General features: G+C 41.3%; 1 long non-coding RNA gene across 3 annotated transcripts; it reads right to left on the reverse strand.

Moving 5' to 3' along the window:
* Positions 1–18,296: 18,296 nt before the first annotated feature.
* Positions 18,297–23,879, reverse strand: LOC147121398 (uncharacterized). Of its 3 annotated transcripts, none has more exons than XR_015077535.1 (2): positions 22,209–23,879; positions 18,297–19,363 (listed from the first exon to the last, which is right to left on the reverse strand). It is a non-coding gene; the product is annotated as an uncharacterized LOC147121398 (long non-coding RNA). The 3 variants fall into 3 exon arrangements; XR_015077534.1 differs by having other exon boundaries at positions 18,297–20,254; XR_015077536.1 differs by lacking the exon at positions 22,209–23,879 and adding an exon at positions 20,139–22,202.
* Positions 23,880–23,972: the final 93 nt, after the last annotated feature.

Genomic DNA, 23,972 nt, shown 5'->3' on the forward strand with positions numbered 1-23,972 from the left:
GAATCCCACACGACACCCCTCAAAATAGGGATTAGGCTAAAAACTGCCTGTTAACTACCTGTTAACAGGCAGTTAATTGGCACTAATCCCTTCCCGCCTCGGGTCGGCGGGTCCCAGTGCGGGGCGGGTACCCGCCTCCTCTGAAACTTGCGTGGAGGCGGGTTTTGGGCGGGATGGTGTCGGGACCCCCGAATTTGAGATTTTTGCCCCCCACATGCCTAAAAGCCCGTCTCACGGCACACTGAAAATCTAGGCCAATTATGTATTCCTGGCAGGAATCCTTGCAGCAGCAGCCAGGAAAATGAAGGCAGAGCCGCAGATAGCCAAAGACACCTTAAAGGGGCAGCTGGGCCCAGTAGACTGGTCCAAGTCATCCACCAAAGGCCTTGGCTGAGACTGAGACCTTCAGAAAGTGAGGCATGGTGGAGAATAGGAGGGAGAATCCCAAGATTTTTATAGTAACAAAAATGGAGAAAGTAAACTGCAAAGGAATAATCTGAATGTAATCTAGTTAGGACTAGATGCTGTTTAATATGGAAAATTGTACCTAGAAAAAATCAAATGGGCATTGTACGTATTTTGTAAATGATGTCAGGATAGCAAAGGGTGAACTTGGTAGATATCTATTGGTATTTGCAGATTCTGCATTTTACATGTCCAATCACTGAGAAGCAGCAATCGGCAAAGTAAATAGAATGCAAAAGCAGTACAGACCAAAGCAGAGGAAATCATGCTTGAACTCTACGGTGTTCTGGTCAAACTGCACCTTGACTGCTCTGTCCAGCTCTGGTCACTGAGGCACAAAGCAAACATCCAAGGTTTGGACGCAGTGTAAAGAAAAGCTCTGAGACCGATTGCCTTATGCCAGAAATTTCCTCGGGGGTTCTCCCGGTCGGCAGCTGCAACATCTGCGGAAGATCGGTGGAAAAACTTACGGCAGTCAATTGGGAGAACCCCCAAGGAAATTCCCAGAAGCAGCATCGGAGGGTTGAGTAATGAGGAAGGATGGGGGGCTGGTGTGGAAACTTGGGTTTTGTAGCCTTGAAAGGAGGCGATTGAAAGGAAATTTCAGAGAGGATTATAAAGCTAAACACACCAATCTCGGTTTGGTAGCTGTAGTATTGATTCCAGTCTGGCTGCACCTTGTTTGAATGCAAATTTGACTCTCCCGGCCAGGAGAGAGCTCTTTGTACATGTTCTTACATGTATGCATGAAACTCCACTCCCTGCTGGTAAACTTTTAAATGTATTGCAGCATCTGTACTCTTAAAAATATTTAAATAAGCTACACTTCATGTCATGGTGTGAAAGGGCTTTCTCTGGAGTCAGATTCAGACCTGTCTCTGAAGTTACATATTCAATTGTTGCATTGTTGCAAAGTAGGAACCATTTTTACAGCAATGCCAAAGCAGCAGTAGGACTGCAACCTCAGACAGTAAACAGCGAAGAAAAGAGAAACTCAGAACATTTCCATAAATTCAACCAGAACAGTAGGATGAGGGACTGCAAATTCGAACTGGCAACACCAAAAAAATAGGTCTAATGCCAAGAATATCTCTTTCACATAAAGAATGTTCAACACTTGGAACAAACTTGCCAATCAGTGGTGGGAGTGAGAAACCTTGAATAATTTGAAGCTGTTTTTATATTTCCCTTCTGCTGCTAGCTTCTAACACAGCCCACTGGCAAATGTTCGCTAAACTCACTAGATTAGTTAGTACGGTGAAGTAGGCAGACTTATTTCTCACTGGAGCCTCCCTAAGGACATTGGTCTGTCTGGCCCCACTAAGTTCACTGTTCTGACTGCAGTGGGCATATGGAGTTAAGATACAGATCAGCCATGGTCTAATTGAATGGCAGAACAGGCTGGAGGGGCTGAATGGCTTCCTCCTGTCCCTGTGTGCCTGGCTGGAGGGGCTGAATGGTCTCCTGCTGTTCAAGTGTAACAGGCTGGAGGGGCTGAATGGCCTCCTCCTGATGCTGTGTAACAGACTGGAGGGGCTGAATGACCTCCTCCTGCTCCAGTGTAACAGGCTGGAGGGGCTGAATGACCTCCTCCTGCTCCAGTGTAACAGGCTGGAGGGGCTGAATGACCTCCTCCTGTTCCTGTGTAACAGGCTGCAGGGGCTGAATGGCCTCCTCCTGCTCCAGTGTAACAGGCTGGAGGGGCTGAATGACCTTTTGCTGTTCCTGTGTAACAGGCTGGAGGGGTTGAATGGCCTTTTGCTGTTCCTGTGTAACAGGCTGGAGGGGCTGAATGGCCTTTTGCTGTTCCTGTGTAACAGGCTGGAGGGGCTGAATGGACTTTTGCTGTTCCTGTGTAACAGGCTGGAGGGGCTGAATGGCCTTTTGCTGTTCCTGTGTAACAGGCTGGAGGGGCTGAATGACCTCCTCCTGTTCCAGTGTAACAGGCTGGAGGGGCTGAATGACCTCCTCCTGCTCCAGTGTAACAGGCTGGAGGGGCTGAATGGCATCCTCCTATTCCTATGTTCCTTTGTTGGCGTGCAATTCTCAGTAATGATATCATGACGTTTAGGTGTCATGACATTCCTTCTCTCTGATGTTATGATTTGACATCTGGTGCATTTTCAGGGGGGATCGAGTTCAGAGAACATTCATTTAGCACCCAGAAATCGGGTGTGATTTGGTCCAATTTCTCCCCCGACAGCACAGCAGCTTTATGTGAAGGATTGTAAGATTCGCAAAATTTCTACATTTTCCTGAAGGTTATTAATAAGAAAAGGGACCCTGCATGGACATTTAATGAAAAAGGGTACCCAAAGTGGTGTCCGCGCCTCGTGGCAGAAAGCCTGTGAGATTTTAAAACTTAGACTCTGCAACGAAGGCAGCTTGTGGAGAAATCAAAACCAAAGCTACAGTTTCTGTGAAGAGAGACTTTGTATTTTGAAATCAGGCAGGACTTTGAATTATGTATTAGATCGAATTGGAGACAAATCTAAATTCAGTTAGGCCTAGAGTTAAGGCCATCAAGCAGTTTACATATATAATCAACAACAGATTAAGGAAGCCATCGAGGCTGGACAGGCCCATCAAGGAACATTCATGACAAAACAAGTCAATTATCGGGCCGGTAGATGCGATTACCAGCCATCCAAAAGCAGTTAGTATAGATTGCCACCGTTATTTAAAATAGCCCGCCAAAATTAAGACAAAGAACTAACCTGATTTGGTGCACAGATAAGGGTCATCGAAAGAAGTATAATTGAAGGCAATCGCGCTCTGCTCTGGTGTGCTCTGCTCTCTGCTCGGCTCTTCTGCCCCTCGCCCTCATGGCTGTCGCTCTTTCCCCGTCCCGCGCTTACCCCCTGGCCTTTGCCCGTGCCTTTCCCCACTCCATCTGGAAATCGCCCAGGCACTGCATCGGGCAGACATGGACAATTCAGGCCAGGGGAGGAGGGAAGGCCAACTGAGGAAGACCAACTGAGGAAGACCAACTGAGGAGATGGACTGAGGGGAGGCTTCGAATCATCGGGCCTTCAGCCTCAGCCGACCTGCGACTATCTTCATACAAACTCAAACTGTCGGCCGAAGAAGAAGAATCATCCCTGCAAGGTAAAGTACCCAAGCAGAGACTTTAATTTTGGGGTACGTGTACCTGGACAACGCCCTTGCAGCACTTGGAGACCACGTGATGACAGCAGGCTCCAGAGAGCACCAAGAGCGAACCCCAAACCCCACCGCTGTTTTGAGTTCAGCAGACCCCTTTTATTGGTGAGCATGAAATTCTGACCCCTCGTAGCTTAATCTAGTTAGGTATAGGGGGTTGGATAAGGATAAGGGGATTGTTAAGATAGTTGTTTTCCCTCAATGTGCCGTGTGTTCCCCATCCCCTGTATAAGTATAGTTATTCTTTTGTATTTTGCCTGTAGAAGTGTACACTAGTAATTTTCCATAAGATTGTATTAATTTTCTTCCTCAATAAAATCTTGGTTTTTGTTTACATCCAACCACCTGTCTACTCGAGTCTTCTCTGTACTGCCGCCTTGTACCTAAGTCCGGTGTCTAGAACCCAGGGGCGTGGGAGTGATTCGAACTGCTCATAAACAGTCAGAGGCATAACTGACTGGGCGCATGCACCACCCCACAGGCCACCCCCTACAGGATCACTCCATAATCTATAACCTACCTTTCTAATTTTCAGATGCTGATTGGTGTGCTGGATATTTCCTTCATTTGCTATTTGTTCTGATCTCTTTAACTATATTGTGGCCTATTTTGGAAAATTTTAAAACATGATCCTTGATTCTGTATATTCCTCTAATTTTGATTTAGTCATCACTGGAAAGGGTGAAAAAAAGCAGATTTTGCAGAAGGTAATGTGAAAGCTGGAAAGACTTTCCAGTACACAAAGGGCTAAATGAAAAATCTGTAAATGCAATATGATTTTCAGTCCAGTACAGAAGCATTCTTGCAGCTCTTGGTGAGTTAAATGATGTTATGGGTCAGTCAGGATTTTCAAATGAAACGTGTGCTTTAGTTAATCTGTTGTTACTTTAAAGTGAATCTAAAACTACAATTAATTCAGAAATAATAAATGATTTTGCATATTCAAGAGTGTAAATGCATGACAAAGGGTTAGGACCGCAGTTTGGAATTGGGATCTTACTTTACTCTGATATCCTTATAGACCTCACAACACCATGGTTATAAAGTCACCTTTATAGTTTGGATGTGAATTCCAATTAATAGTGTAAAAGTGTGTTCATTCCTGCAATCTCAGATTGAAATATGAATCCCAACTTCAAGAACTGCATCTAAAACTAGCCCGTGAAATGGAACACTGAAAAGTATGATTAATTTCACAGTGGCCTGGAGTTTCCGCTTGATTGCACTGGTTATTTAGGTGCAATTCGCCCGAAATCAGCATAACCCGTGCAAAAGATCGCGGAATTTTAAGCGCAAATTACATTTAGCGCAAATTGAGTTTCCATGATTTTTTGCACTGGTTTAAAAAGCATCACGCTAAAAGCAAGCCCTGCCCACAAAACTGGCCACGTCCCCAGATCAAATTAATCACCATTGGGAGTCTTTGCTAATTGCCCCGTTTGTGAGCCTTTGAGGAGACTCTAAAAATCAAGCTGGTTCTTTTGGGCGCAAGGACACTAAAAGGCACATTTTAAAAGTTAATGAATGTAATTTTTTTTTAAATTACTAAGAAATTGAATGCTGTTCCCCGATATAACTAGCAAATGGTTCTGTATACTTTTTAAAAGTCGTTTTCAGTAATTTAAGATCGGGTTACTCACAGGTGGTGGATTGACACTGTGATTAGAAATGCTTATTTTTTGTGATAAACCCATGTTCAGCTGTATTAATCAAACAAAATTTAACACCGAGTCACAGAAGAAGATATTAGGACTGCTTGGTCAAAGAGATAGGTTTTAAGGAGCGTCTTAAAGGAGGAGAGTGAGATAAAGAATCGGAGAGGTTTAGGGAGAGAATTCCAGAGCTTAGCTTAACCCAGTGTGTTAACTGAAGACTGAAGTTAATGAGGGTGATTTTTGGCCCCATTTTCAGGTGGGAAGGAAGCATCATGTTCCTGCTCCCAAACCACTCACCGGCATTTTCATTGGGGCCTTCACATGGGCGGCCCAGACAAATGCCTGTTTCAGGTGGGAGCCTGCTTCAAATATGCAAGTCAGGGTCCTACACCAGATGTATGAGCCAGATGCAATTTTGAGGTGGGACATTGGCACTAGGCATTAAGCAGTCTCACCAGCAGCCCTTAAGTGGACCGACCACTGCAGGCTGTTCCTTCTATCCAGATTTTTGTGGGTGAGGAGAAACTTGAATGAATTAAGGCCTGCCCACAGCCACTGCTTCAGGGGAGGGTCTTCCATTTCCATCTCCCTCCATTTAATAATGATCTTCCAACTCGTCTCCTCTGTGGTGCCCCCAGATGTTTCTCCCCCACCTCCCCGATCAGCAAACAGCCTGCAAGCACTGATTCTGGGCTTGTAACTTGCCGGCATCTTGCAGATAAGGCCAGCTCATCAGAATTGCTCAGGACTCACAACAAGGATATCACCCAAGGTGAAAATCGGTCCCACTATAAGATTACTTATGCATCTGAGCACTGCCTTGGTCTACTGCATAAACTTTAGCATCCACTTCTGACCTTCTCGGACTATGAGTGCCACCAAATGACATAGGGTCATTTATTTGCATCAGAATTACCTAACTGGGTCAGGCTATGTATGGAATAACGACAACAACTTGCATTTATAAAGCACCTTTAATGTAGTAAAACATCCCATGATACTTCACAGAAGCAATTATCAAACAAAAATTGACACTGAGCCACATAAGGAGCTATTAGGACAGGTGACCAAAATCTTGGTCAAAGAGGTGGGTTTTAAGGAGCATCTTAAAGGAGGAGAAGCAGGTGGAGAGGTTTAGGGAGGGAATTGCAGAGCTTAGGACCTAGACAGCCAAAGGCACGGCCACCAATGGTGGAGCAAAGAAAATCGAGGATGCACAAGAGGCCAGAATTGGAGGAGCGCAGAGATCTCGGGGGTTTTAGGGCTGAAGGAGGTTATAGAGATAGGGAGGGGCGAGGCCATGGAGGGATTTGAAAACAAGGATGAGAATTTTAAAATCTAATAGGCTTAGTTAGGTTTCCTAACCTTCTTTGTGGAGTCCAATTTAGCGTGCTAACATGATTCCCTTTTAAGCAAGGCCAAATCGCTTTGTTTACTAATTTTGTTATAATTGTACTTGCCCCTGATTTGTTTTCCTGAAAGTGTGTGGTGACTACTGTGTATGTCATCATGCAAATCAGTGACTCTCTTAGGCAGTCCCTCGGAACCGAGGATGACTTGCTTCCACATTAAAAATGAGTTCACAGGTGACTGATGAGTCCAATGCGGGACCTACAGTCTCTATCACAGGTGGGGCAGACGGTGGTTGAAGGGGCGGGTGGGTGAGCTGCTTGGGTTGACATGTGCTCCTTGCGCTGCCTGCGCTTGGCTTCCGCCTGCCCCCGGCGAAGAGAGTCGAGGTGTTCGGCGCCTTCCCGGATGCTTCTCCTCCACTTTGTGCAGTCTTGGGTCAGGGATTCCCAGGTGTCGGTGGGGATGTTACACTTTTTCAAGGAGGCTTTGAGGGTGTCCTTGAAGCGTTTCCTCTGCCCACCTGGGGCTCTCTTGCTGTGCCGGAGCTCCGAAAAGAGCGCTTGTTTCGGGAGTCTCGTATTGGGCATGCAGACAATGTGACCTGTCCATCGGAGCTGATCGAGCGTGGTCAGAACTTTGATGCTGGGGACGTTGGCCTGAGCGAGAAAACTGATATTGGTGCGCCTGTCCTGCCAATGGATTTGCAGGATCTTGCGGAGGCAGCGTTGGTGGTACCTCTCCAGTGCTTTGAGGTGCCTGCTGTACATGGTCCATGTCTCTGAGGTATACAGCAGGGCATAAATCAGTGACAATGCATTGTTCATTCAAGATAATATTGTTTCTTTCCTTATACAGAGAGACGCTTGCTTGTTTCTATCTAACCTTAACTTATGTGGAACAAAGCATTGTTGTCATCACTTTGCTGCACCTTTCTAATTGTCTACACTGTAGTTTATATCTTGCAAACACCAGCAAGCAAATCTGTGTAAAGAAGAAAGACTGGGTGTTAAATAAATCTTTTTTCAAAAATAAATGGTAAAGTACTTACCTATGACATTTCGCCACCAGCGCCTCTTTCAAAAATGATTAACAGTTACAAAACACTTAAGGGAAGATTTCTCTTTGACTATCGTAAATGTAAGTATAAAGAATGTGTTTACAGCTTTGCTAAACTAACAAGCAATGGAAACCTTCCTTCCACAATAGCGCCTTTTTTATGGCTATGTTTTTAATAGCTTGATTTAAACAGTAACTGCTGATAATCACAGCGGGAAATTTGGATGAGTCACTACAAGGGAGGTGAAGTATTTGAAATAAAAGGATCTGCTTCCTTGATGCCTCAGTTGGTAAAAGCGATTTGTGGTTGAACCATACAGACCACGAACTGCCAAGTTCAACTGCTGATCTGTACTCACTTAGCTGAGCTTAGCTCAGGTGATAATGGAGGTGTTAAAATTGAGCTCAGTACTATTGGGTTAAGGAGGAAAACTCAAGCCAGAATTCCTGATTTTGATTCCTACCCAATTATTCTAACTGGAGAGCAGATGCATGTGTGGACATCAGGTAAGGAAAGAATCAATCGTGGCTGTGATGCCCTTTACAGTTCAATGGCTGGCTAACACTGACAATCTGGGCTCCTGCACGACAAATGGTCACTTCAGTAAGAGGGTGCCTAGCACCTGTGGCACTCCCATTCTGGCCTCTTGCGCATCCCCGATTTTAATTGCTCCACCATTGGTGGACGTGCCTACCTCGGACCTAAGCTCTTAAATTCCCTCTCTAAACTTCTCTGACTCTCCACCTCTGTCTCCTCCTTTAAGACACTCCTTAAAACTTACCTCTTTCACCAAGTTGTTGGTCATCTGCCCTAATATCTCCTTATTTGGCTCGGTGTCAAATTTTGTTTGATAATCGCTCCTGTAAAGAGCCTTGGGACAGTTTACTACGTTAAAGGCACTCTATAAATGCAAGTTATTGCTGTTGTTGTTGTCCAGAGGGAGTCAACACCTTTAGCAGAGGGAGAAAGGAGGAAAGTAAACTGGAATATCTGAGTTAAAAGAAATACAATCTTTAGCAAAGAGTCTTTGGCAAATGCTTGCGTGTCAAAAGATATCATTGAATCAAGAAAGAATTATTGTATGGCTTGCCCAAGATGAGATAATGAAAATAATATGTGGATATCTGGCTGCATTACCTCCCTAGGAAAATAGCAGCGCTTCCTTAATGATTGTATCTCTGGCATGATAGTCCCTTCTTCACTCCTCACTAACTTCTCCAAACCAGGTCTGCAATCATATCGCCAACGCTCGCTTTTTGCATCAAAAATATTCAAATCTTCAACAGCAAACTGAAGCTAGCTAAAGAATGCTGAAGTTAATAAGAAATCTTTGTAGCTGATTTTAAAAGGGGTGATATTTAACATATATTTTATTCAAAAGATTAGTTTCATTGGAAATAATTATTTTCCAAATCAATTTTTTTTACAAATTCAGCTACCTTGAAGAATGTGCCACAACTATTAAAGTGAAATTATCCTTAGGGGAGTTAGCACTTAATCAGTTAAATAGGGGTATTAAAGGCCCATTTACACAGCAGCGACTAATTCAGTTTTTGTATCGAGTTTGCAGCTGTTCCTCATTAAAATGCACCGTGTAAATGCCACAAGTTTGTTTACTCTTACCGCAGTAGAAAGGAACACCTCATGCTACCAGTTTTAAAACAGCTGCAAATCACAGGGATCTAAATCAGGCCCATGTAAAGAAACTGATTCATATTCCCTCGCTAGTTTCCTCCCTCCTTGTGCAGTAGAGTATGCACTGGGCAGTAATCTGATATTAGCACTAGTTGTATTCTCCTTGAGGAAGAAGGTGCCTGTGAATAGGGCACAAATTAACTTTCAGTCTGATCAAAGATTCAAACTAAATTTCATCTGGTGTAAGGGAACAATCATAAAGCATGTATGCTGATGAGAAAAAATTTAAAACAGCGTACATAGGTGTACAGGGGTGGATTTATCTAAGTGTACATACACTACTTACAAGTTGCTTTGGGTTTGTATAGCACTGGTGCTGACTCTGAGTGAGCAATTTGAACGTGCCGAGCCTTGTTTCTAAATAAAGAATGGGGCAGCATAAAAGTGGTTACCGGGTCACTTCAACAACAACAACTTGCATTTATATAGCGCCTTTAATGTGGTAAAATGTCCCAAAGATTATCAAACAAAATTTGACACCGAGCCACATAAGCAGATATTAGGACAGATGGGGGTAGATTTTAAGGAGTCTCTTAAAGGAGGAAAGAGAGGTAGAGAGGCGGAAAGGTTTAGGGAGGGAATTCCGGAGCTTAGGGCCCAGGCAGCTGGAGGCACGGACGCCAATGGTGGAACGACTAAAATCAGGGATGCTCAAGAGGCCAGAATTGGAGAAACGCAAAGATCGCGGAGGGTTGTAGGGTTGGAGAAGGTTACAGAGATAGGAAGGGGCGAGGCCATGGAGGGATTCAAAAACAAGGATGAGAATTTTTTAATTCAGGCGTTGCCGGACCGGGAGCCAATGTAGTTCAGCGAGCACAGGGGTGATGGGTGAATGGGACTTGGTGCAAATTAGGACATGGCAACAGAGTTTGGATGACCTCAAGTTTATATAGGGTGGAAGATGGGAGGCCGGCCAGGGGAGTGCACAAATAGTCAAGTCTAGAGGTAACAAAGGCATGAATGAGGGTTTCAACAGCAGATGAGCTGAGGCAGGGGCGGAGTCAGGCGATGTTATAGAGGTGGAAATAGGCTGCATTGGTCATGGTGCGGATATGCATAACTGCTGAGAGAGAAAGCATGTTCAGTCAGTACCTGAGACTAGATATAGGTAAATAAAGCCCTCTTGTATTTGAGGTTGAATTAATTTTTAGTTGGTGAGAAAAGTCAAAAGTGTGCATTCTTTAAAGAAGGTGTTTTGGAAAAGTGAACATTGGCAATGGCGGGGGGTGGGGCGGTGAATGGGACAAAATAAAATTCCTGATTTCCTTTCCATGTACATATTTTTATAGATGGCCTCTCAGAGGCTAATTTAGGAGTTGCGAACCTGCAGATGAAAAATTTGGCTGTGACTCTATTTAACTGCATTGTAAAAAGGAAAGTACAGTGTAGTGTCAAGGGCTGGCATTGTTGCCTGAATCCCCTTCATCTCATCTTGGTAGGCAATACATTTCTTCACACCTACACGCATGCCCCTTTCTCCCACTCTCTCTGCTTCTCAGGTGATGATCAATTAACAGGCTCCCACCGAGGTGTGAGACTTGTCCCTGCACTTCACAATTGGCCTGCATGCGACACTCTCTCCTGCTTCCCAGCAGCGACGATTCCAGCGCATCACAATGGCTATGTTCACTTTTCACCTCTAGGCTACATTCATGTGCTGCAGACAACAGATGCTGCTGGTACCTGAAAGATGGAATCACACTAATCCTTGGATTTTTTCACACTCCTCTAATCCCATTAACACACCTGAAATAATAGCTTCTGTGACAAATGCCCTCTTTATTTTTTCCTCTTCTGTTGTGTTGTTATTCTATTTGAGGGTTGTTAATGCTCTTGATTTCCATATAGATAAGAGAAAATGGTGTCCCAACACACCTGCAAAGCCATGAATTCTCAGCTACAATTGAACTGCATAAACTTCTATGAGCCTTAGGCAGGCAAGTGAGAATTGACATAAAACTATCACATGGTTGTGGAGAAAAGGCTTTTTTTTACCAAATGGATGTCACGTAGGCTTTCACTTAGTGGTTGAATCATTCTGTGTTGGCCTGCACAGGCGCTCAATATCAAAAATAAAATCTGCACATTGTATTTTAAACCACACTAATATCTTTAAGAGGACCTTATACTGTAGTTAAAAACAAAAATCTCTAAAAAGTAGACATTTCCCATGGAGTGCGGAGTCTTTCTTAACAAATGCACTCCAGCCTCTCTGTGAAATAATTGTATTTTAATAAAATCTTGCATTGTATGTGTGTTTCTTTTCAGTTACGTGGGCTAATAGCTACTGTTGATAATTAATGCAAGTTATACTTCATGTACCATTCAGTCAATAAAATGCTCATATCACTGCAGCCTGAATCATAGGATATATTATTACAACAGTGAGTAGTAATGTATTTCCTACATTACAACAGTGACTACACTTCAAAAGTTCTTCATTGGCTGTAAAGCACTTTGGGATGTCCTGGAGTAGTGAAAGCCACGATATAACAACAAAAACATCAACTGGTATTTATATAGCACCTGTAACGTAGTAAAACATCCCAATATGCTTTACAGGAGCATTACAAAAGAAAATTTGACACTGAGCCACATAAGGAGATATTAAGGCAGATGGCCAAAATCTTAGTCAAAGAGGTAGGTTTTAAGGAGTCTTAAAGGAGGAGAGAGAGGTAGAGAGGCAGGGAGGTCGAGGAAGGGAATTCCAGAGCTTAGGGCCTCAGCAGCTGAAGGCACGGCCTCCAATGGTGGAGCGATTAAAATCGGGGATGCTCAAGAGGTCAGAATTAGAGGAGCGCAGATAGCTCGGAGGGTTGTGGGGCTGGAGAAGATTACAAACATAGGGAGGGGTGAGGCCATGGAGGGATTTGAAAACAAGGATGAGAATTTTAAAATCAAGGCGTTGCTCAACCGGGAGCCAATGTAGGTCAGCGAGCACAGGGGTGATGGATGAATGGGATTTGGTGCGAGTTAGGACACGGGCAGCAGAGTTTTGGATGACCTCAAGTTTACGGAGGGTGGAACGTGGGAGGCCAGCCAGGAGTGCGTTGGAATAAATGCAAATTCTTTCTTTTGACATCATTGCAATTTGAGTCATTTGACCTCCATGGGTGTATGTTGTGGTTTTGTTTTTGCATCTGGCAACTTACCACTCTACTATAATTATTTTCTTACAAAGAGGAAAGGTACTTACCTTTTAAACATATAATAATAATTAAGAGTAGCATTTTAATAGTGTATATTCAAAACAGTAATACATATCTAGATTCACTTAACATTGATGAAAATCTTGTGCTTTGTTTTTGTACTTTTGTAACTTTGGAACTTGCCTTGTGTTTATGCCTTTTAACCTACTACTGTGCTTTGTCAGTGTGGGTGTTGTTTTCATAGGAAATGAGGAAAAATCCATTGAAGTCAAACAGTTGTTCCTTTTCAAAATACAGACCACATAATTGAAGCGTGTAGACATTAAATAAATAAAGAAATGCTGTTAACTCTTCTTACCAGCAGCTTTCACCTACAATCATGATAAGTAGCAAATAACTGTTTTGGGAAAGCAAGCACGATTTTACAACACAGAAATTATTCTCACAAAAAGCAGCCTTGAATAACTGGAGTTTATGTTTTTGGATGGTATGAAATCTCTTCAATGTTTTCTTGCTTCTGTGAGGTGAAAGAGTGGGGTGGATTTTGCTCAGCAGAGATCAGACACCTTAGTTATACAGCGGAGATCAGAAATTCAATGTGGTGGTTATTTTTTTTTGTTTTCAGGATGGGGGTGGTTGATGGCAAAGCCATTGTTTATTGCCTAGCCCTAGTTGCCCTGTGAAGGTGCAGGTGGGGCTTTTCCTGGATCTGCTAAATCCCTGTGGTGGGTGATGATGCTCCCACAATGGTGTTAGATGTGCTGATGACACCCGGCTCTACCTCACCACTGCCTCCCTAGCTCCCTCCACTGCCTTTGTGTTGTCATGCTGCTTGTCCAACATCCAGTCCTGGATGAGCCAACATTTCCACCAATTAGATACTGGGAAGGCAGAAGTCATTGCCTTCAGCCCCCGCCGCAAACTCCATTCCCTAGCCAATGATTCACCCCCTTTCACTGACCATTGTCTCAGGCTGAACCAAACTATTCACAATATCGGCGTTCCATTTGACCCTGAATGCAGCTTCCGACCCCATAGCCTCTCCATCACCAACACCGCCTACTTCCACCTCTGTAACATTGCCCCTGCCTCAGCCCATCTACTCCTGAAACCCTCATCCATGCTTTTGTTACCTCCAGATTCGACTATTCCAATGCTCTCCTGACTGGGCTCCCATTTTCCACCCTCCATTAACTTAAACTCATCCAAAGCTCTGTTGCCCGTCTCCTAGCTCGCACAAGGTCCTGTTCACCCATCACCCCTGTGCTCGCTGACCTACATTGGCTTCTGGTCCAGCAACGCCTCCACTTAAAAAATTCTCAACTTCATGTTCAAATCCCTCCATGGCCTCGCCCCTCCCTATCTCTGTAACCTCCTCTGCGTTCCTACAGCTCTGCCTTCTTTTCCATCTCCCACTTCCTTCACCCCAACATTGCGGCCATGCCCTCAGCTGTCTATGCCCTAAACTCTGGAACTCCCTCCCCAAACCTTTCTGCCTCTCCACTGCTCTCTTCTTCTTTAAGACCCTCCTTAAAACCTACCTCTTTGACCAAGCTTTTGGTCACCTGTCTTAATGTTTCCTTCTTTGGTTTGGTGTCAATTTTTTTCCGATTGCACTCCTGTGTCGTGCTTTGGGATGTTATACTATTTTAAAGGCACTATATAAATGATGTAGTAGATAGGGAATTCCAGTGATGATGAAAGAACAGCAATAGATTCAAGTGTGTGCATTGGAGGGGAACTTGGTGTTCCCACAGCATTGCTGGTCTTGTCCTTCTCGATGGTAGAGGTTGCAGGTGAGGGAAGTGCTGTTGGTGAGATTCTGTAGTGAATCCTGTAGCTCATACATACTGTAGCCATGGTCACCGGTGAAGGAGGTGGATATTTGAGTCCAGTGCCAGGAGCACTAATCAAGTGGTCTTCCCTGGTTTGGATGGTGTCAGGCTTCTTGAATGTGGCTGCACCCCAACAAGTGATAAGTAAGCATTCCATCACAGTCCTGACTTGTGCTTTCTGGATGGTGGATAGGCTTTGAAGGGTCAGGAGGTGGACCATTTGTCACAGAGTACCCAGCCTCTGCTCTTCTTTAGTAGCTTTAATGTTGCTACAACTGGTCAACTTAAACTTCTGGTCAAGATGCTGCATTCCGATATTATGTAGAACCATGTGTTAATACTCTAGTGAGCTATTTTTGTTATTTTGACTGCTTTGGACTATTTAAACGGTCTTGGTTAATTAAATATTTTGTTATTTTTTTGTCACTGCAATTCAACAAAAGATTGGTTGTTTCTATAATCCCCTCCCCCCCCCCCCCCAAATAGACATCTGAATGTAAAGTATAAATCACAATTGCTATTGGGCTCATTTAGTTTGTATTGTAATATAAATTTCTGACAAATTTCTGTTATAATATATAATGAATGTAAGGATCCTCTGTAATCAGTTGTAGATTATTTCACTGTAAACCTGCAATAATGACATTACAAATGCATTGATGCTCTTCCCTAAATATCATACTATCGTGAGCTACTTGCAGCTGCTAATTTACTGTAGAAACTCAGTGAGGTTTATTTTAAAGAACTTGATACTTCAAAAGAGTATTCCAATTCCACTGCAGCTTCTGCACAGCTTCCTTTTCTCACTGCTATTGGCAACAGGGAAATATTTGCATCGAGCAGTGGTACAATTGCTAAACATTAACAAAAAAACTGTTACTGACAGCTGCATGCAGCTTCTTTACCTCATGTTCCCTCCAAATATAGGACCTTGGCCCAAAATATCAATATTTACACAATTAGTGATATAAATTAAATGTGCAGCATGAATTATAAATAGTAACATTGATAGAAGGGAGCGATTTCAAAGCTATAGTTCAGTCTTGAGTTTCAGATGACATTCATAAATGACTTGAGCTTCACTCTTACTGTTACATCATCTGTGCCTCCTTGGTTATATTACAGCTTTGATATTATAGCCTGCTATCCATTATTCTGAATAATATGCAAAATGCAATAACTTTTTATATTAACTATACATATCTCAAAACTTCTGTTTCTATCCTTTGGTTGTCACTTTAACTGTTTTTTATGTTCCTTCAGAAGCTCATTTTCATTATAATTTGGTAACGTATGTGATATGTACTTGCCCAATTGCCTTCGAGGCTTCATAGTTGATCATATGCAAACTATTTGTATTATCACATAACAAAGGTATGTTGCAGGAAAATTTACCACAATGTACACTTTTATTCCTACCCCATCACATATAATTCAACAGTATGAAAGGCTAATACTTTACAAGATAGAGATTGAAGTTGAAATCAGATTTTTGGACTATTCATTTCTTTTGATGCAATAACATGAATTTTGTTCCTTGAAATGAAGGGTGTAAGTTTAATCAATTAAATTGTCTTTCTACATACAAGGATAAATTCCATCCAACGTTTTCACATCCTCAAAAATTATCTATTTTTTAAACTGAGGCAAGATTGGGAATTTTTATGTCATGAATTATTTTTAAGATGGCATTATAACTATTTAGATATTTTAAAGCAGCAAAACAAAATAATCCATGGCATGTTTCTAGAGCAGATTTAATTGTTATACAGTATGAAGGTGACTGGGATTGGTGGTGTTTGTGTTTTATTTTGTATTTTGTAAGTCTTGCATTAAATGTAATGTATTTTATTCAGTATTACATTTGATAAAAGTGAATCATCTATTGAACAGCTTTAGTACAAACAAAAACACTTCAACCATTTGTGAAAGCCCTAATTCTTCTTCTAACACAGTACAAAGGAAAAACTTTGAACGCCTGAAATGCACATTACATTTTAATACTTACAAACGTCAGTGGCAGCAGTGTAACACGTTGGTAGATTGACAGCACAATCCACACTTTCAAAGACTGAACTGCATATTTTCAGACTTGAATCACTTGTATGTATCTACCTTAGTATATCCTGATATGCATTTTTAATGTTTTATGTTTGTAAGTGGGCAGATTTGAGTGTAGAAATGTTGGTAAATATATATATCTTTGTTTACAAATGGTTTTGATGACCTTAACCAGAATATTTTAACTTAAAATATCTCAGCATCAGGATTAAATTAAATTGTGATAGTTTTATTGATTTTATGTAGTGAGGGAAAGAGGAATGAATGTATTTAGGAAAGTGAAAGTTAAAATGCAAATGTTGAATGTGTAAATTAATGTATTTAAGTATGTAAATATATTTGTACAATTGTTCATTTGCGAAAAATTATAATTTTGCGCATTTTGAAACCAATTATTTTAACAAAATACAAATAAACTGATGTGTTAAAGCTTGCTGAAGTCATTAGGCATTTAAAAGTTTTATACTGTAAAAATTCACAAATGAGTATAAATTAGACCCAGTATATTTATTGCTGGCCCTGAGTTAAAGATGCCACTGATATCACAATCACTTTGTAAATACTATAAAATGAATTATTAAATATTTAACAGCTTTTCGATGTTCCAGGGCTCTCATTTTCTTTTCATCCAGCAGTTAAAAGACTTAAACAAAAACAATCCCAACAATTTATATTTTGGCCATTGATTTAAATTTATTATTAAAGTTTCACCAGGACTCAAAAAAAAACTTCCAAATATAATGTACATTTCAGGACAAAAGTGATGTTTAGGTTGGTGTAAAATAATTCCCTCGTTAGTGTTTTCTCCAGGATAAAAAGCCATTGAGTATTGTTCTCTTCAATATTTCACACTAATAAATTCATTTGGAGAAACTGACGCTAGAAGCTTTTACAAATGTGAAAAGATTGGGTGATTAGATTACGTTACTGAAATAGATCCTACTCGTAGTACATTCACATGCAAAGATAATTGTTATTGAAGAGAATTACCGAGTCTGTAAAACTTTACTAATGTTGGATAAGGTTTGGATAAGATTTTCAACCTTCGGTGGGAAACGTATTAGTGGGTGTCAAGCAGACAGCCTTCTGTAAATGAGAAAGGTATTGTAGAGTCTTCTTTTGCCTTGCCTGTTGAGGAAATTGTTACTCAATCTTTTCTGATTGTCCTATCCGAACAGCTTTTGAATGTTCAACTAATATCCGACTGCAGTATTTCGACGGAACGTTAGATATCTATGAATAAATGCAGTCAGGGCGTTGTGCAGGACTGCACTCTTCCGTACAGAAGTGACTGTTGGAGGTCAGAAAGTGTGCAGATACAGTTTCGAAACTCGGAAGAATTTTAAAATGGATGTATTGTCTAATTGCAAATGTCCTTTAAAGAACCGAAATCTGTTTTCCTCGGCTAACTAGAACCGTTTATATATCATAAATAAATTAAACACAAGGGGAAACCAAAATTTTACAAAGATCAGTGGTTACATGTAGGATGAAGGACCAGGGAGATAGCCACTTGGAAATATAGAAATTCATTCTTATTATGATCATCGATTTATCTTTCAAACATCGCCAAATATTTGGAAGATAAACGGCATATTAACTTATCTTTGCAAATTACTTTTTGAGTCGTACGAATCTATTTGAGCAACGCAAACTCCAATACTTTTAAACTAACATAAATCAAGGAAATCATTGCTTAATTTAAACTCACAATTATTCTTCCATCTATAATACTTCAGGAAAGCGTCAATTAATTAATTTAAAAGATTACAGATTAATGCGCCACTTATAATGAGTCTCTAGCAGTGACACCTGTACAAAACATTAAGGCGGAGAACTCCGTACACAGGCAAAAACAAGGGTATCCAGCAAATAATGTATTTATTATATATGGAGCAATACTTACAACAACGGAAGTGATCATAGTTAATCAATAATTTATGTAAGGTAGTTTTATGTATGATTAATATTCAAGGATTGGCCACGCATTACAAAAATAATCTGCATTTAATGGCAAATAAATCGCATTAATATCGACACGTGAAAACCAGTTGGTTTTAACAAAAGTAATAAGCGTAAAGCAAATTAAATTTAAACTAGACTGTCAGTGTGTTGAAACAAACATCTGTTTTCTGATTCAATCGTTTGTAGATATTGAATTTCCAAATGCTGCTGCCTGGGTTCGCCTTTCCACCAATAATTGTACACTTTATTTCGCACATTTGAAAGTGGGCGTTCAGTTTCTGCGCAACCTTCGGTGTTTTAATTGAATGGTTGTAACATCGCATCTTTAAATTCTTCATAGTAAGTAGCACAATCCTGCAGTGGGAATTGAAAAGTCATCTTGTGGCAATGAAAGAAGATTTTTTTTTAAGTGACAGGTTACAGTTCTCCAACTCCTCCAGAGCCCAGCCTTCTCCATAAATAAGTATTCTCGGCTCCTGCTTCTATTCATTCAGTGTTGAAGTGAGTTGGAAAACGGGAAGAGAATGTACAATGTAGTCATTTCTAATTGACTGAAAAGTTCATAGCTTCAAGTGGGATTCGGTAAATAAAAGATTTCCGGTTTCAACCCCGGTCATTAATATTAAACTTAACAAAAAGGAGTAAAAGACACTATTATTAAATTCGGTGGCAGACACTGTTCAGTTTTTGAAATTATACCTTTTGTGCGGGTTTGTCGGGATTGCTGCGGTTGTGAAAATGTCCTGTAGACGGCGCAAGAGATTCAGCCTGAGAGAAAAGGAGAGGCGATACAAACCAGTCTCGACCATCACCAGGAGGGAACAAAGTCAAACCAGAGATCGGGACATTTAATGGCAAGCCGCCAATTCTATTGCTGACAATTTAGACCATTTTTTAACAAGCCGTTCTATAGAATTTACCACGGGGACACGTCCTTCGATATTCTTCCAACGCCTTTCCCTTAACCTTAATTAAATAAAATGAAGAAATGACAAGTTATGCTCACTTTACTTTATTATCAGGAATACGATCGAAACCGCAAGTTACTCACGGTTAATGCGAGGCGTAAAATAACACATCTTCCAGAAAAAGGGACAAAACATTTGCTTGTTACCTTTCCTGAAAGCCGTGAGAAATCATTAACACCGCATTGCCTGAGGGAATGTTTCCACAGTGCAAAACATAACACGCGCGTTCGTCTTTACAAATCTTCTTAACCTATTACAAATTAAAATACCACCATATATAGTGATAACTTCTAATATGTTAAGGGGATTTGTAAAGAGGAAAGCGCGTGTTTAATTTTACACATATATATTGCTAATTGATTATCTTGCTTAAACAATTTTCGCTAACAAAACACTTCTCTGCACGGTGGACTTTCGGCTATGTATTCTGACTTTTATCGGTTCTGTTTATTATTATTACTTTGCAAATAAAGTAGGAGTTCAATACTGTTATGACTGTGCGTACGAACATATAATGAACATCCTTCCCGTCTAGATGTTACTTAATTCCAATCATGGGGCGACTTTAGAAGAGTGAATGAATCAGTATCTTGCCTCTCGCTAGCGACTCAGCTTGGGGACACGGATTCCACGCCAGGTTGTAAACTTACAGTTTTTCTTAAAATACCCAAGTTATTTTGTTTTAATTCCTTGATTGTGAAATCTTGATTGCTTTTTTTAAAATGGTGATGTGACCAGCGAGAGAGCGGCGGGTCCAAATGCTGGGTTCTGACCTTTCTTTGGGATGCTGCGGGTCCGGAGAATTTCTTGGGAAGTTCGGTCCCGAATTCCTGAAAGTATTTTGGACTCGGGTTGTGGAAATGTGCTGTCTTGTAACCCAGGCTGACCTCTAGATGACACAAGGAGTGGACAAGGCAATCCTCTGTTTAAAGAGACAACATTTCACCCCCACCGCCCCCTCCCCAACACCGTAACCTCCCTCAAACAGTAAACAAATATAAAGCGTCACCTTCCCAACAATCCCTTAAAACCCTTCCAAATAAAAACCACTGCGGTAAGCAAAAACGACAAGGAGTTTGTTTAAAACCTGCTTCCATACTAAAAGTGAGACTGGTGGACTCGCAAATAAAAATGACAACCGATTTGCGAGCCTATCACTGGCGTGTTATTTTGCTGAACATCTGTAGTGTAGCAAACTTTATGGCGATGTTCAGAGGAGAGTGTTTTTTTGTTGATAACTGTGTCAAGGCAGCTTGTTGGAAAATAGACCTAGGTCTCTGTTTTAACACGACCAGGACCAGAGCAAATCTTTAACAGCATTTGCTCTGGCCAGAGAAAAAAAAACAGGGTGAAATGTCCAGCAATGCTCGGAGCCGTGGCCGGATTGCTCTCTGAACTTATGACCTTGGTCAACTTCACACGCATCTCTCTTCTCTCTTCCTCTTCTCGCTCCTCCCTCCTCTCTCTCTCTCTCTTTCCTTCCGCTTGTCTATTTTACCCTTTCTCTCGATTGCCACCAATATTCGCAGGGAATCTGAGCGAAAACGGCAGCCTCGGGACGAGCGTATCGAGTGGTGTATAAGCGTTTGGCCGCGGGCGGGACTGCGCTCTGCTCCGTGTCCGACAACACCTCCCCCCCCCCCCCCAGTGTGAACACACAGGAACCAAGCTGAGTTTTAATACATCAGATAAATTAATCTCCAATGCACCGAAGATATGAAAACTAATACTCTGCCATACGGCTTGTCGGTTTCAATCGCCAAAAACCAGCAAGTGGCGGCGATTATTAATAAAGATCATAAATAAATCCATGGTTTACATGTCAAAACTGGCCCTTCTTGGATTTGTATTCCAAGTTTTTCATCGATTGGAGGAATAGTTCCAAGAGGATTTTTTTAATGTATGCACCGTGGCATCCCCTGTAAATAATGGGATTTTAAAATGCTACTGTTTCCAATTCCACATGTTAAGAAGAACAAGTCCAGTCTTTACAGTGTACACACACACAGAGATATAAATATATATACCAGTGTGTGTGCAGATAGATAGATAGATAGATAGATAAAATGTAGATGTGATAAAAGCCACTATTACCTGCTAAATGTCGAAATGATTGTTATCTGTTCCAAAAGTACATTAAAATATAAATATGCCACCAGGTATACAAATTAAACGTTATACAACTTAAGAAAACAATCTTCGTATTCTAAAACTGCATTCTATCGAAATGAGATATATTGAACGTTGTTCCTTAATGTCCAGCACGCTTTCCAAATCGCCAATTGTCTTTGAATCTAGTAGGCTATATTCCGCTGTCGCATGTATAAATTAAGTGGTATTTGGAACAACGTGCAGTATTTCCACTCTACTTTACCTGTCGCCCCCTCTCCCCTTTACGCTTTAATGTCCAGGAATAAAATGTCATGTTACGATTAAACTGTCAAAAGTTTGTGGAATGTGAGCCGGTGGATTGTGTGCAATCGTGAGGGAACTTGGTAAACCCGTTGGCACTTTAATCATATATCTTAGTTATAGATTCTTCTATTTCGCCTCTTTAATAGACATTGATGGTTGTACCGTGTAATGATTTTATGGCTAATCCATTGCAACTGTAAAAATCGTATCCAGATGAGGTCTGAGTAAACAAATTCATATCATTTAACGTTACACTGTAAAACTAGATAACTACTAATCTCTCGGGGGCTGGGGGTGGGGTTAGACTGGTTACTATTTGAATGGGATCTGTACTGACTTTTGTTGTTTAAATGTAACGTTTGAGATCACTGATCTCGAATCAATTACGTTATTTTTTTTAAAGAACTGTAAGAAAAATATATTCTTACCTGAGATACTGGATTTCTTTTAATACTTGTGAGAGCCGGGGTTGGATCTGTAATCGTTTTCCGGTCGTGTGCAGGAGTCCATCAGAATTATGTTATCACAGTAATGATATTTGATTAATTTTTCAAGACAAATGGTGAGTGTTTCTGATTTAATGTTCTCAGTCAAAAAGACCATCGCTCGTATCTTTCATTGTCTCATACTGAATAGCTCACTCGCGAGGCATTTAGATTAAATATGTTTTTCACGACAATTTAACCCTTGCAAATGCTGATTTCAGTAGTCTGTCTGCAACTTGTAACAGTGGACCTTTTGGTCTTATGAATGAATATTGTTTTATTTAATGTGACTTTTCTCCCCTTTCTCCAACCAACTGCCCTCGATCTTTTTGACAGGTCTTTTTATCCTACAAACACGTTTAAAAAAAGTAACCATTAGGGAGGCGTTCGCCAGAGTAAACGGCCAGGTGTAGCACTTGCAAAGAATAAAGAAAAGTTCCCTTTAACAGAAGAAAGTTATTCTAATGGATATGGTGAGGAGGGGGGTTGCTCTGTCGAGCTCGAGAGGGTTTTTTTTGGGACAGAACTGAAGCTGGTGGCAGTCAGTCAGTGCTGAAGCGTGGATCCGCCCCCATCCAGCAGTTTAAGCCAATCAACTTGGCGACTGATGCAACCTGTGATAATTGATCACTGACACAGCCAATCATATCGTGGCATTCCCACGGCGCGCTTTGATTGGACGTTGGCTGCAGCTCCAGCGCCCACAGAGCTCCGGGCTAGCTCATTCTCCCTATAAGACAGGGGGTGGGGGGGAGAGCGAGAAATGCAAACCGTGAGTGACCACAACTTTCTGCATCAAGCGTACATCTAGGGAACACCTTTGTAAAGTAATACGTAACGACACGAGAAACGGGATGTACGCGCAATTGTTGATTTTATTCGAAATTAGGCATAACAATTAGGAATGGAAAGTGACAAGAGGGGGAACATGCATTAAGCTAATAGAATTGGGCAAATGAACAGCCAATTTTTAAAGACTGGAGCAATCCCATCAGAGATTGTCATGAACCAGCCCGCGGAACAATGAGTGTTTTGCAACAACATAGAAGAGTATATCATAGCGCGTGAATATTACACCATAAAATATTACACGAAAAACATTGAACCAAACCAAACAACGCGAAAGACAAAGCTAGTTACAATTTAAAGCGAGCTGAGGCTGGCCACATTTATTTAGCAAGTTAGATAAATCAAAGCAGCCCAGAAGACGCTTACGCATTCAGAGTAGTTACCTTCCTCCCATTATTTTGTTAGGAAGAAGTGTCAGACACCAACTCCAAGTGAATTCGCCATTTGCCAGCAATCCGCATTATAGGATCAAATGACAAAGTAAATGTTTATTTTTTTAAAGTTAACGATATAAAGAAACAAGGCGGAACAGAACACTCAATTGTTGAAAATCAACTTTGTTCTGAAGACAATGTGCTGGGATATAAGAGTTTACTGAAAATTATTAGTGCAATTTTCACATCGTGTTCAATAATTTAAAAAAAACTGGGAAAATGTAAAATGTGCAGCTTTTCGGCGTGGGTAAAGAATCTGTACCTGCCGCTTGGTATGATTTGTATTGCTTTTGCTTGCATTATATATGTCTATCTATCTCTATCTCCAGCTCTCTCCCCCACCCCTCCTGTGTGTGAGAGATGAGGTAGTCCGGTGCGCATTGTGTAAGACGCGACCTGTTATGGCCACCACTGCTTCCGGGTT

The sequence above is a fragment of the Somniosus microcephalus genome, chromosome 3, assembly GCF_052327205.1.
Source record: "Somniosus microcephalus isolate GS21.2 chromosome 3, FLI_Smic_1.0, whole genome shotgun sequence".
NCBI lineage: Eukaryota > Metazoa > Chordata > Chondrichthyes > Squaliformes > Somniosidae > Somniosus > Somniosus microcephalus.